Here is a 16024-nt window from a genome sequence, read left to right on the forward strand (position 1 = left end):
TGTTTTTCCAGTTTCTCTCTTCTTGTTTTGTGTTAGTTTTTTAAATCAACAGCAGAGATTAGGCTGTTGTAAACAAGAGTGAGTTGAGAAGCCTAATTAGGGTGAAGGTAGAATTGATGATAACTCAAATAGCTAGAATCAATAGAAAAAGGCAGTGCCATCTTGTGTGTTTTGAATAACCATACTAAATTAAACCAAAAATAAGAGAGTCACATTGAGACAATTCCAATCAAAACTCAATACAAATTGAAAGTTAAGGATTCCATTAACATTCTGAAATTAGGGGCAGCACTTTCCTCCAGCAGGCATTTTCAATTCCACAGTGTAGACTTACTTAAGGTAACTGCCTATCTAGGAAGAAAACAATAAGTCTGTTCACTAAATGTTTGAATAGTTTAAATAGTTCATGTGATGTTTGCTCTGGTGTATAGAAACCAGTGCACAGTGTAAAGTTCTTCCCAGAGCTAAGGTCAGACCTTTTTTCTATTAAAAACGCAAAGACTTTAACCTGTCTCAGAGTCTGGCCTCTCCAGTCATCCAGCCTATTCAAGAGAACAAAAAAAGTCTGAGGCTTTGTTTTCAAGTTACCAAAGGTCCCCTTGTGATATGAAGCTGTAGACTATGATGACATTGATGGAGTGGTAAAGACAATGACCCCTGCTGATCTGTCCACCAAAAGAACCCTCTACAGAATGAGTTCATACTGTATGTGTTCTATAAAGTACAGCAAGGGACTTGTAAGAATGTATATTCCGGAGACTTCCGGCTTCTTTTGGATACTTCAGGATAGAAATCAAATCAAATCAAATGGTATTAGTCACATGCGCCGAATACAACAGGTGTAGACCTTACAGTGAAATGCTTACTTACGAGGCCCTAACCAACAATGCAGTTAACATTTTTTTAAATAAATAAAAATATTAATAAGAAATACAAGTTACAAGTAATTAAAGAGCAGCAGTAAAATAACAATAGCGAGACTATATACAGTGGGGTACCGGTACAGAGGTAATATGTACATGTAGATAGAGTTATTAAAGTGACTATGCATAGATGATAACAACAGAGAGTAGCAGCGGTATAAAAGAGAGGGGGGGACACAAATAGTCTGGGTAGCCATTTTATTAGATGTTCAGCAGTCTTATGGCTTGGGGGTAGAAGCTGTTTAGAAGCCTTTTGGACCTATTCTTGACGTTCCAGTACCGCTTGCCGTGGGGTAGCAGAGAGAACAGTCTATGACTAGGATGGCTGGAGTCTTTGACAATTGTTAGGCCTTCCTCTGACACCGCCTGGTATAGAGGTCCTGGATGGCAGGAAGCTTGGCCCCAGTAATGTACTGGGCCGTACGCACTACCCTCTGTAGTGCCTTGCGGTCGGAACCCGAGCAGTTGCCATACCAGGCAGTGATACAACCCGTCAGGATGCTCTCGATGATGCAGCTGTAGAACCTTTTGAGGATCTGAGGACCCATGCCAAATCTTTTCAGTCTTCTGATGGGAATAGGTTTTGTCGTGCCCTCTTCATGACTGCCTCGGTGTGCTTGGACCATGTTAGTTTGTTGGTGATGTGGACACCAAGGAACTTGAAGCTCTCAACTACAGCCCCATTGATGAAAATGGGGGCGTGCTCGGTCCTCTTTTTCCTGTAGTCCACAATCATCTCCTTTGTCTTGATTACGTTGAGGGAGAGGTTGTTGTCCTGACACCACACGGCCAGGTCTCTTCATTTGTTCCGCGAGGACCTCAATCAGACCTGACTTGGTGGTAGAAAATTGTCTGACAATGCACTCCAGGGCCTTGGTAAAGGCCTCATTCTCAGCCAGCTCGGCAGCACTGTGTGTCTGCCAGAGATATCTGTCTCATACCATGCCTCCCCCACCAGGCTTATTTTCCTCCCTGAGCTGCTCTGTGTTGCTCTCGAGTTGAAGAGGCTGTGTGGTTAGTGAGTACACACTGCCCAGGGGGAACAGGCCTACCCTCCCCTCCCTCAACCTGGCCAGAGGCTGACTTGTTAGTGCCAGCGTTTGGCAGGATGGAGCCTGACACCCCACCATGCATGGGGCACAGCCAGGTCTGCAATGCAAGGAGAATAGATCCATAGGCTACAAACCTGCACAATTATCACACAGGACTATATTGAGCGAGCAAATCGTCCTATTCAAATCAGAGGCTTCAGTCAGTGGCTGAATCACGGAAATTACTTTTTAGATTAAAACACCACCCCAGGAAAGAAGATAGTATGTGCTATATAATAATATTGTATCTGTAAGTGTACAATAATAATGTATGGTTTGTCCAAAAATCTGGTTGCTGCCTAAATCAAGTGACTAATAATAGTCTGGAGATCTTCAGCGGAACAAATGTCTACAGTCAGGCACTGATATTACAGAATTTCCTTTGTCGCTGTTCAGCTGTGAATATGAATCCTCAGAGATCCCAAAACCAAGAAGTCCATCATAAAAATGTTGTAGGCACTCAACTTTTAATACCTGTTACATTGGCTCAAGATAAGCTTACATGACAGTCTGTAAAGTCCACATAAAAAGCAAAACATTATAAAGGGAGAGAATTCCCTAGTACATTGTTATTTTAGGTATGAAGGGTAACAACTGATTACTGCTTCAGTCTTCCATGTGTGCTTTAGCCAATGTGTTTTTTGGGCACCAAGTCAAGCAGAGGGTTATTAATGGACGGAAGGACCAGAATGGATGAAATAGTAAATGTCAGAGTGATGGAGAGTCGGGGCCTTAAAGCTAAAAGCTGGAGTGAGAGATAATTGGGTGGGAATCTATTATACACATGTTAATCATCATTCATTTGCAGAGAAACCACTAGAAGATGAATGATTGCAATGTAACAATCATTAGGGTTTGTGTGTTGTTCACTAATGTAGGTGTGGAAGCAGGTGTCATGTTTTGTCTTTGATCTTCATGTCTTGTCCCTGTGCTTCCCTCTGCTGGTCTTATTAGGTTCTTTCCCTCTTTCTATTCCTCTCTCCCCTCCTCCCTTTTTCCCTCTCCCGCTCTCTCTCTATCGTTCCGTTCTTGCTCCCAGCTGGTTCTCATTCTCCTAACGACCTTATTTACTCTTTCACACCTGTCCCCTATTTTGCCCTCTGATTTGAGTCCCTATTTCTCCCTCTGTTTTCTGCTTCTGTCTTTGTCGGATTCTTGTTTGAGGTTAGCTGCTCTGTGTCCTTGTTCCGCTCTGTTGTGTTTTTTGCATTTGTCAGATGCTGCGTGTGAGCAGGTGTCTATGTCAGCTACGGTCTGTGCCTTCCTGAAGCGACCTGCAGTCTGTGGTCGCGTCTCCAGTCGTTCCTCTCTACTGACAAGAGGTTTTCAGTTTCCTGTTTTGGATTACCTTTGGATTATATCCAGGAACATCATTGTTTGTTTAAGACTGGAATAAAGACTCTGTTACTATTACGTCGCTTTTGGGTCCTCCTTCATCAGCATAACAGAAGAATCCGACCAAGAATGGACCCAGCGACTATGGATTCTCTCAACACTACCGTCAAGTTCCAGGGAGCAATGCTCGGCAGACACGAGCAGGAATTGTCTGCTGCTCGTCATGCCGTTGAGACCCTGGCCGCTCAGGTCTCCGATCTCTCAGGACAGTTTCAGAGTCTTCGTCTCGTACCACAAGCTACTTCCTGGTCTTCCGAGTCTCCGGAACCCAGGGTTAATAATCCACCATGTTACTCTGGACAGCCCACTGAGTGTCGCTCCTTTCTCACCCAGTGTGATATTGTGTTCTCTCTCCAGCCCAACACTTACTCTGAAGAGAGAGCTCGGATCGCTTACGTCATATCACTCCTTACTGGGCGGGCTCGGGAGTGGGGCACAGCTATCTGGGAGGCAAGGGCTGAGTGTTCTGACGTTTATCAGAACTTTAAGGAGGAGATGATACGGGTCTTTGATCGTTCAGTTTTTGGGAAGGAGGCTTCCAGGGGTCTGGCTTCCCTATGTCAAGGTGATCGATCCATAACGGATTACTCTATAGAGTTTCGTACTCTTGCTGCATCCAGTGACTGGAACGAGCCGGCGTTGCTCGCTCGTTTTCTGGAGGGACTCCACGCTGAGGTTAAGGATGAGATTCTCTCCCGGGAGGTTCCTTCCAGCGTGGACTCGTTGATTGCACTCGCCATCCGCATAGAACGACGGGTAGATCTTCGTCACCGAGCTCGTGGTAGAGAGCTCGCGTTAGCGGGGCTTCCCTTCTCCGCATCTCGACCATCTCCTTCCATCGGCTCGGAGACTGAGCCCATGCAGCTGGGAGGTGTTCACATCTCGACTAAGGAGAGGGAACGGAGAATCACCAACCGCCTTTGCTTCTATTGCGGTTCTGCTGGACATTTTGTCATGTCATGTCCAGTTAAAGGCCAGAGCTCATCAGTAAGCGGAGGGCTACTGGTGAGCGCTACTACTCAGGTCTCTCCATCAAGATCCTGTACTACCTTGTCGGTCCATCTACGCTGGACCGGGTCGGCTGCTTCCTGCAGTGCCTTGATAGACTCTGGGGCTGAGGGTTGTTTTATGGACGAAGCATGGGCTCGGAAACATGACATTCCTCTCAGAGAGTTAGGGAGGATCACACCCATGTTCGCCTTAGATGGTAGTCCTCTCCCCAGTATCAGATATGAGACACTACCTTTAACCCTCACAGTATCTGGTAACCACAGTGAGACCATTTCTTTTTTGATTTTTTGTTCACCTGTTACACCTGTTGTTTTGGGTCATCCCTGGCTAGTATGTCATAATCCTTCTATTAATTGGTCTAGTAATTCTATCCTTTCCTGGAACGTTTCTTGTCATGTGAAGTGTTTAATGTCTGCTATCCCTCCTGTTTCTTCTGTCCCCTCTACTCAGGAGGAGCCTGGTGATGTGACAGGAGTGCCGGAGGAATATCATGATCTACGCACGGTTTTCAGTCGGTCCAGAGCCAACTCTCTTCCTCCTCACCGGTCGTATGATTGTTGTATGGATCTCCATCCGGGGACCACTTCTCCTCGGGGTAGATTATTCTCTCTGTCGGCTCCCGAACGTAAGGCTCTCGATGATTATCTGTCTGCTGAAGGCATTCAGATGGATCCCGCTAAGGTCCAGGATGTCAGCGATTGGCCTGTTCCTAAGTCACGTGTCGAGTTACAGCGCTTTCTCGGTTTCGCTAATTTCTATCGGCGTTTCATTCGTAATTTCGGTCAAGTGGCTGCCCCTCTCACAGCCCTGACTTCTGTCAAGTCTTGCTTTAAGTGGTCTGGTTCCGCCCAGGGAGCTTTTGATCTCCTCAAGAAGCGTTTTACATCCGCTCCTATCCTTGTTACTCCTGACGTCACTAAACAATTCATTGTCGAGGTTGACGCTTCAGAGGTGGGAGCCATTCCGTCCCAGCGCTTCCAGTCTGACGATAAGGTCCATCCTTGCGCTTACTTTTCTCATCGATTGTCGCCATCGGAACCCGAGGGGATTCTCCCTGAAGGGCGTGTTGTCGGGTTGACTGTCTGGGGAATTGAGAGACAGGTAAAGCAAGCACTCACTCACACTGCGTCGCCGCGCGCTTGTCCTAGTAACCTTCTGTTCGTTCCTGTCTCTATTCGTCTGGCTGTTCTTCAGTGGGCTCATTCTGCCAAGTTAGCTGGTCACCCCGGCGTTCGGGGTACGCTTGCTTCTATTCGCCAGCGGTTTTGGTGGCCTACTCAGGAGCGGGACACGCGCCGTTTCGTGGCTGCTTGTTCGGACTGCGCGCAGACTAAGTCAGGTAACTCTCCTCCTGCCGGTCGTCTTAGACCGCTTCCCATTCCTTCTCGACCATGTTCTCAGATCGCCTTAGACTTTATTACCGGTCTGCCTTCGTCTGCGGGGAGGACTGTGAGAGCCGCAAATAAACGTAGGATTAAGAGTCCTAGGTATTGTCGCGGTCAGAGAGTGTGGCTTTCCACTCGTAACCTTTCCCTTACGACAGCTTCTCGCAAGTTGACTCCGCGGTTCATTGGTCCGTTCCGTGTCTCTCAGGTCGTTAATCCTGTCGCTGTGCGACTGCTTCTTCCGCGACATCTTCGTCGCATCCACCCTGTCTTCCATGTCTCTTGTGTCAAGCCTTTTCTTCGCGCCCCCGTTCGTCTTCCCTCCCCCCCTCCCGTCCTTGTCGAGGGCGCACCTATTTTCAAGGAACGAAAGATCATGGACATGCGTTCTCAGGGACGTGGTCAACAGTACTTTGTGGATGGGGAGGGTTTCGGTCCTGAGGAGAGGAGTTGGGTTCCATCTCGGGACGTGCTGGACCGTTCGTTGATTGATGATTTCCTTCGTCGCCGCCAGGGTTCCTCCTCGAGTGCGCCAGGAGGCGCTTGGTGAGTGGGGGGGTACTGTCATGTTTTGTCTTTGATCTTCATGTCTTGTCCCTGTGCTTCCCTCTGCTGGTCTTATTAGGTTCTTTCCCTCTTTCTATTCCTCTCTCTCCTCCTCCCTTTTTCCCTCTCCCGCTCTCTCTCTATCGTTCCGTTCTTACTCCCAGCTGGTTCTCATTCTCCTAACGACCTTATTTACTCTTTCACACCTGTCCCCTATTTTGCCCTCTGATTTGAGTCCCTATTTCTCCCTCTGTTTTCTGCTTCTGTCTTTGTCGGATTCTTGTTTGAGGTTAGCTGCTCTGTGTCCTTGTTCCGCTCTGTTGTGTTTTTTGCATTTGTCAGATGCTGCGTGTGAGCAGGTGTCTATGTCAGCTACGGTCTGTGCCTTCCTGAAGCGACCTGCAGTCTGTGGTCGCGTCTCCAGTCGTTCCTCTCTACTGACAAGAGGTTTTCAGTTTCCTGTTTTGGATTACCTTTGGATTATATCCAGGAACATCATTGTTTGTTTAAGACTGGAATAAAGACTCTGTTACTATTACGTCGCTTTTGGGTCCTCCTTCATCAGCATAACAGCAGGTGTACAGCTATCAATGATCTCGTTGAGGTTGGTGTCCTATTGCGGGAAGGTCATATGAGCAAGGACCCAGGTTTGATCATTAAACAGTAACATAAGTCAGTGTCAAAAGCTGAAATAAATGACACGTTTAGCTTAAGAGTTGACTTTCAGTAACATGTTCCCAGTGCACAAAGTTACCTCCAATGGAATGAGCTCTTAAAAAAGCATAATAAGCCTAACTGTCACAGCAACCATAAATCACTCACATGCATCCCCTTAATTAAGTCATTTTTGGACACCAAAGGACTTAATGATGGATTGGCCACAGTTATCAGTAGAAGTATTTATGCATCAGGGTGTTTTTTCAGCAATGATCTGGTCATTACTTAAAGATAAAAGGCAGCAAAATGTATTTCATATAACAAAATACATTTAATTTCTTCATTCGATAAACATTATCACATAGCAACTAATGCAGGAGAAAAAAAACAAAACGTTTTTTAATTAAATTTCTCCCCAAAGATGGCAAGGACTCCAACTGAGTAATAAATTGGGTCAAATATTTGTCTGGCAGAACTTTCCACCCATGTAAGGACTCTATGACACCAACGCACTGACAAGACAATCTCAATAAATAACACCATCCCTATTGAAAAGCAATCCCTTTTCCTCTCATCTATTATGGGCAGAGACAATCTTTCTGCAATAATATGTTAAAGACTTTGTTCTCAGCTGAAAGATTTAGCTTCTCATGAAAATGATTAAGAATCATATGGTCAGTGTTGTGCAGTTACTTTTCTTATGTTAACTAGCCGTGCATTATAACAATGCGTTTTAAGGTCATGCAGTGTTTATCTAAATGTGTAGATAGACGAACTTAATATTCCGATAAACATAATTTAGAAATGCAGAAAAACAACGCTTTGTAGTGAATTCATGGTAATTACCAGTCTTCAAACGTCCACAATTCGATAAGGGTAGGGCACACCCTCTGCTTGCACAACCCTCTAACTTCTCCTGTTTAACTAACAGCAATTAAGTCTAAAACATAAATAGTTGACTAACAAATGCTTTATATTCTGATTGCATTTATTTAAAAAATGTATCAGGCAAACAGTGAACAGTGCCTTTAACCCATACCAAAAGATTAAGCTAGGAAATCTTGTTCATTGTGCCACTGAGGCTGCTTTTGACAGGCAGCCCAATTCCAATGTTTTTTTCCCACTAATTTGTCTTTTGACCAATCACATCAGCTCTGAAAAACATCTGACATAATTGGTCAAAAGTAATTGGAAAAAATATCAGAATTGAGCTGCCTGTGTAAATGCAGCCCAAGAGAGACTGTTTTTAAAAGTGATTTGGATGATTTTACAAACTGTATGCATCGTAGCATAATAGAGGAATTACTGTTCTACTCACTACTCTCTATTGTGGGATAATAGAGGACTTACTGTTCTACTCACCACTCAGTAATACAGTTTCACTGCCCCAGAGATGCTTCGATGTTTATGGAAAACCATTCTCTTTCACCTCTGAGGGCTTCAGAGGACTGGTAACACAGGGATGGGGATACCTAGTCAATTACACAACTGAATGCATTCAACTGAAATACTGTATGTCTTCTACATTTAACCCAACCCCTCTGAATAAGAGAGGTGCAGGGGGCTGCCTTAATCAACGTACACAGCACCTATGGAGCAGCTGTTGTTGGGGGTTAACCGCCTTGCTCAAGAGCAGAAGGGCAGATTATATTCCACCTTGACAGCTCAGGGATTCAATACAGCGACCTTTCACTTACAATGCTCTTAACCGCTAGGCTACCTGCATCTTATTTTCACATGGATGATCAGCAGCCGTAAGGACTGACTGAAAATGGAACTGATGGAAAAAAAAAAAAATGGAACTGCTTTATCCCTGGAACCCAGAAAAAACACCAGCAAAAACGGTTTCTGAACAGGATCCTTATCATCAGCTCTATTGTGTTCCCGCAAAGGTTTTACACCAACCATCCATTACAGTATGTGCTCAAGGGGCTGTGCTACAAATCTGAGGCTAAGTAGCTGTATGTTGCCTATTAAAGATGTCCTCCAGCAATGTTTTAAAAATGTTACTGTTGAAAAGCGATATTCCAAGTATAAATACAGTGAAGTACACACACTAAGGGATTGAACAATTTAGGGGGAGCGAAAGTGTTTTTAGACAACTGCAGACTTCAAGGAGTACGGCATTCAAGGAGTTGGTCTGATGGGAATCTGTGATGTCATCGGCCTCCCCCTTGCTTGAGGAACAATAGAGAACAAAAGAGGAAAGGCCCACCCCCCCCACTTGTGCCACTGTATGTCATTACTTGCCTGGGCCACCTATTGAGATGTGCCTTTTGTTAAGTGAATCTATGTGCTTGATGAGGTGAAAAGGAGACTGGAGTACTACTTTACTGGCTAGAGGGGGACTGGCATGAAACACATCCAGTTCTAATGTGAAGGAAAATAATCACTGTGACCATCTCTACAGTTCCTTTCAAGATTGCAAAAAAAGATTGAGCAGTTCAATGAACATTTACACAGTTTCTTTCAAGCCTGCAATAATACATCAGTTCAGCAGACAAAGACACTGCAGCAAGCAGCGAACTACTAAAGGATAACAATAGAAACAGATTCAGTTGAATATAGCCTTCTGAACTGTATGCTACATAGATGAACAATGCACTTCACAACAACTAGGTTACCCTCTAAATTTCTAGGCATTTGCCTTTCCATACAATTACCCAGCTGCAATACAAACCAACAATTAAATAAATAAATAACAGAAAACATAATGTAACAGCATCAGAGTTAATTTAGCTGATATTAATTATGCATCTGGCAGACGAAAAGAGAAGAGAATCACAAGTCAATATTTAATCAGTCGCTCTGGATTTTCCTGCAGAAGAAAACAAATGTCCTCATTATTTCACTTTGTTAGTCTCTCTCCAGAAGCACTGCTCCATTACGCAGACTATCAGAGTCTGTTCAACACATACAGACGTAGGATCTTAATTTGATCACCCTGTTGCAGAATAACTTTCTGCAACATGGTTATTTTAAAACTTGTAGTGTATTTGAGGTAAAAAGGCTTCTGGAGTTTGTAATTTCCACTTTGAAATTTCAGACTGGATTTTCCCTTACGATAAATGTAGAAACCCCTACAAAAATGTCCATTAATTATAATCTTCTTGGACTTCTTGAACCTGTCCCTGTCCCAGGCTGTTGTCCCCACCTGTTGTAGGGAGACCACCATCGTCCCAGTGCCCTAGAAAAACAAGTTGACGTGACATGCCCAAATGACTATTGCTCTGTTGTACTCACCTCGGTAATCATGAAGTGCTTCGAGATGCAGGTCACCCCCCACATCAAGGGCACACGGTCAGGCACACTGGACCCACTCCAATTTGCCTACCACTCCAACAGATTCACGGAAGATGTCATTTCCATTACTCAGAGCGCAGAGCCCTGGGTCTGGACACTACCCTTTCAACTGGATCCTTGACTTCCTGACGGGCAGACCACAGGCTGTGAGGATTGGCAACAACACCTCCTCCACGCTGAGTCTTAACACAGGTACTCCCTGTTAACCCACGACTGAGTGGGTTAACATTAAGTTTGCTGACGACACCACAGTTGTAGGCCTGATAACCAACAATGATGAGTCAGCCTATAGGGAGGAGGTAAGTGAACTGGCATTGTGGTGTCATGACAACAATCCCTCCCTCAATGTCAGCAAAACTAAGGAGTTGATTGTTGACTTCAGGAAGCAGAGGAGGGAACATGCCCGATCCATATCAACGGGACCGCAGTAGAGATAGTCACAAGTTTTAAGTTCCTTGGAGCTCACATCACCAATGACTTGACCCGGACCAACAACACCACCACTCTTGTCAAGAGGGCACAACAGCATCTCTACTTACTAAAGCGGCTGAAGAAATTCGGCATGCCACTTGGAACCTCTCCAAATACTACCTACCGTTGCACCTTCGAGATCGTCCTGACCAGTTGCATCACGGCTGGATGAGGGTATTGCTCTGTCCATGACTGCAAGGCCCTCCAGCGGGTGGTGAAGACGGCCCTGTACATCACTGGGACCGTGTTCCCACCCATCCAGGACATTTACTTGAAACGGTGCCTGGCACGGAACATGATCAAGGACCTCACACACTCCAGCCACGAGCTGTTCTCTCCCTTAACGTTGGGCAGACGGTATCGGAGCATGAGGTCTGATACCAACAGGCTCAGAGACAGTTTCTATTTACAAGCCATCAGACTGCTGAACACTTGAACTAGACTGACCAACTGCTCTGACTCTCTGTACCTTAGCACACACACAGACACAGACACAGACACAGACACACACACACACACACACACACACACACACACACACACACACACACACACACACACACACACACACACACACACACACACACACACACACACACACACACACACACACACTCACACATACATTCATGCTACACACGCGTCACAACTGCTGCTACCAGACTCTTATCATACTGCTCAATTTATTCACTAGCCCCTTGTCCCCCACTTATTTATATGTGTAAATATTGGACAAAATAATTGTGTCTTTATGTATTATACTTATGCTAAAATGTTTTTATTCTATTCTACTGATCCATCTGATTTATGTTTGTATTCTTATCTTTTATTATTCATTGTTGTTGCATTGCCAAGATGGAACCTGCAAGTAAGCATTTAATTGGATGATATGTATCATTCGTATCCTGTACATACGACTAATAAAACTTGTAACTTGATCCACATAATAATTCACATTTCCTGTTTCTGCATGAATATTTTCCTGCTGTAGAAACAAATTACAGTTTTTTCCAACTGCTTACACACAAAATCTTTTCATGTCACACGATTTTTGAAACCTCTCACTCAAAGTGCAAAACTACACACCAAATATCCAAAACCATAAGCTATTTCTCAGCCTTTGACTCAGTTGTCAATTGCATAAAACACTTTTTTTCAAAACACTACACACAATTCTCTACCTAAAACACAAAAATTTAACAGGAAGTGACTTGCTTTCCTTTTCCAAACACAACCAATGAAAATGCTACACTTATTCACCAGGTCACACACACACACACACACTCCTCACATGTGCAAACACTAATAGCTTAACTGATCACTAACCAATCACTGCTTTACTGTAGTATAGGCCTATAAATAGGTCAAAGGTCAGATTACCTGTTTTGAACAATGGATGCCAACAATGGACAGAGAGCAAGAGGAGTAGGAGGGAGAGGAAGAGGAAGAAGAGGACGAGGGCAAAGAAGAGAAGGAAGGAGAGTCATCTCTGATGAGATCAGGGCAACACTTGTTGATCATGTGATCAATCACGGTTTGACCATGAGAGAGGCTGGACTGAGAGTCCAGCTCAACTTGAGTCGATTTACAGTGGTGTCCATAATTCGAACCTTCAGAAATGAGAACAGGTATGCAACTATCTAATGACTATTTTAGCATTACAGTAATGTACTGTAAAATACGTATGACTGCATGGTATTGCATAAACATTTGTAACTCTAAGCCATCCATTTACTGCACTGCATTGAATGAATGAGGTTGGTTATCATGCTGTACTACATTTTTTTGTACATTGTTTACAGTTCCTGTGCTGAACACATACTGTGTTTGAATTCTGTACAGAGTGGACAGGCAAAGACATCATGGAGGACGAGGACGCTTGTTTACAGATGTACAAGAGACTGCAATTATAAATATGGTTTTGGCCAACAATGCAATTAGGATTCGAGAGATAAGAGAGCATATCTTGAATAATGACACCATATTTAACAACATCAATGCTGTAAGCCTGTCGACCATACAACGCATCCTCCAACGGCACCGAGTGACGATGAAACAACTTTACAAGGTGCCATTTGAGAGAAACTCTGACAGAGTCAAGAATATGCGACATGACTTTGTAGAGGTATGTATGCAACACTACTTCCAGTACTTCAGACATACCATATTTACTCATCTGTATATCCTTTTGTCTGTTACAGAGAGTATTGGAGCTGGATGCCCATGTAATTCGCCATTAATTTATTTATGTGGATGAGGTTGGCTTCAACCTCACCAAAACCAGGCGCCGTGGAAGAAATGTAATAGGACAGAGGGCAATTACCAAAGTCCCTGGACAGCGTGGGGGTAATATAACTGTGTGCTGCCATCACTCAAAACGGGGTCCTCCATCACAATGCCACACTGGGTCCGTACAACACCGGCCATATGCTCCCTTTTCTGGATGCAATTTACACAATGCTTGTCCCTGATCCAGATCAGGATCCTGCTAGATTTGTGGTTTTATGGGACAATGTTAGTTTTCACCCGGTCTGTTCTGGTCCAAAACTGGTTTGCCACCCATCCACAATTTGTAGTTTTGTACCTACCCCCATATTCACCTTTTCTAAATCCCATAGAGGAATTCTTCTCAGCCTGGCGTTGGAAAGTGTATGATCCCCAACCCTATGCCCGCATGCCGCTTCTCCAGGCAATGGAGGACGCATGTGGGACATAGAGGTTGCCTCTGTCCAAGGTTGGATACGCCATGCTAGGAGATACTTCCCTCGATGTTTGGCAAGAGAAAACGTATCTTGTGATGTGGACGAAGTATTGTGGCCAGACCCAGGCCGGAGAAGAGATGAAGCATAGCTTAGCACTGGTGACTGCCCCCCCTCCTACCAATTCCTGGACTGCCCCCCCGGGACCCCACACACACAATTGTGTTCTTTACTGTATTCTAAAGAATATACTTTTGGTTTACATATGTTTATGGTTTTGTTGTATCCTACTGTATCCAACAGTAATGTTTGGCCTAATAAATATTTTCTGTTTCTACATTGCATTGGTGTTTACAGTGTACTTGTTACCTCTCTCAGCAGATTACTTTCACTGTAGAACATGGTATTGAAATGTAGATATAAGCATATGAAAGAGCTTTAGATTTAGAACAACAGTGTTTACATGGTATATCCAAAAATGTACTATTATGAAAGCAGTGTTTGCCATTTGATGCAAATGCTTCATTCTGACATGTGTTTATGGCATTTTGAATGCAGTGTTACATTTTGAAGGAGATGTGAGGCTTTTTGCATTTTGTGTGTGCAGTTTTGGGAATTGTGTGTAGAGTTTTGAAAAAACGAGACAGTTTTGAAAACGTGTGTAAGCAGTTGGAAAAAACTGTAAGATCTTACATCTGTATGGAGGGAAATGGGTGCTACCATTATTCTGATGATCTAAAGATGTAGGATCTTTAATTTGGTCACTCTTTTGTTGCTGAAAATTTCCCTGAATTTCACAAATGCAGATGAGCTTTGTGATTTACATAAATTCACTGAAAACCCACTCCAAGACAAGTATTGCACAAGTATTGCACATCATGTAGCCTATTTTTGGAGAGCTAGTAGCCTAACCACCGATCAAGCAACATTATGAACTAAACGTTCAAATCCTGTTGCAGCAGGACAATTTTGCTGTGACAGTTTAGGTCAAATTAAGATTCTACATCTGTATGAATTACTTATGTTGGTCCTCAAACAGTTTTTTTCATTCTGCAACTTCCACAGCTGTTTGTCTCAAACGTACCCTCATTGACTTGAAGGACGCATTTTGGGCACTCAGAGGTTTGTATTTAGGAAACAATTCAATGAGGTCTACTTATAACTTTCCTATGTATAATAGACTAGCCACTAGCACACAATGCATTTATAATGGAATTCTGTTTACTGATTTCTCAACATTCACAGGCAATTCATTTAATCCTTTAACAAAGCTCACGCTTAAAAGTAATGCTTTAAAGGTAATAGCTTGGACATTTCTCCTCCAAATCCCTTTAAGTTCTTTATTTGAAATACCAGCTGAATTATAGACTGCAATGACAATGAGTTTTAATTATCATTGTAAATTCTATCTCTCAGTTGAGTTAGGGACGCAAACTACATTTGGTAAAGAAATTGAATTTTCCAATACAATTGTGAGACATAAGTGTGTACAGGAACAACATTTGGACAACTTGTATACTTGTAATGGTTGTAAATACATTTGCTTTGTAGGTCATTGCCCAAAAGCTGATAGAGTACTCTCCATGGTCCTGACCTAATGGTAAAGATTGGACAATGCTCTCAAACATGGGAATGATTGACATGAGGACATACAGTATCTCAGAAAATAGCTCTTCTGTAAAGACAATATACAAAATGTGAATTACAAGAGTGAGTAACGTACCTCAGACCAAGGTTGTTGATCTATACACAACAAACACAGTTACAGAGTTTCAACAGTTAGAAGACAAAATAAAACAACTGTGGGGATGCTCTGCATGAACCCTTCAGATAAGTTTTTGTGTCTCTTAATTTTTCTTCCCAGAGATGGAAAATCTCAGCAAGAAGATATTAATGAGAAGCACACAGTGCTGTGTAGAGAACGTGATGTAAGGAGTGTTGAGAGGAGAGGAGTGGAGGAGAAGGAAGGGAGGTAGGAGCACTGGAAAAAAAGGGGTGCTCAAATGCTGACCAGAGGTGAAGATCACTAACCTTAACCCTGGGTTCATGTCTACACTCCAGCTCAACCCTAACCATAGCCACAACCTTAACCCTAGCTTCATGTCCACCCCTGGCTCAACCTTGACCCTAACCCTTAACCAAGGACAGGAGAGTCTGTCACACAGCCTGAGCTCAGGGCTCCACAGGAGGCAGGGCTTCAATCCCATTGCCCAGTGCCCTCTTTATGCTCAAAGTAATACAAAAAGTGAAAGTGCAAGGTGTTAATAAAAATAGAAAAGGAACAGAGCAAACACTATGAAGTCAAAATAACACTGAAATTGTGAAAATTAGAATAACGCCCTTTTTGTGTAGGAGCTATTTGAAAAAGGCCTTGGCAACGAATACAGAGTTTTCTCCCCCACCCCGTCCCTACAGAAACCTCTTTCTCAAAGCTAAGGATCCGGATCACATTCTGTGCATGTGTTATTTTATGCACACTGTGTAGCTACTGCTCACACGTCACCTCCCTTTACATTTCTCTCTTTACTCACCCTGTTCTGAAC

The sequence above is a fragment of the Salvelinus fontinalis genome, chromosome 2, assembly GCF_029448725.1.
Source record: "Salvelinus fontinalis isolate EN_2023a chromosome 2, ASM2944872v1, whole genome shotgun sequence".
In the NCBI taxonomy this organism is placed as follows: Eukaryota; Metazoa; Chordata; class Actinopteri; order Salmoniformes; family Salmonidae; genus Salvelinus; species Salvelinus fontinalis.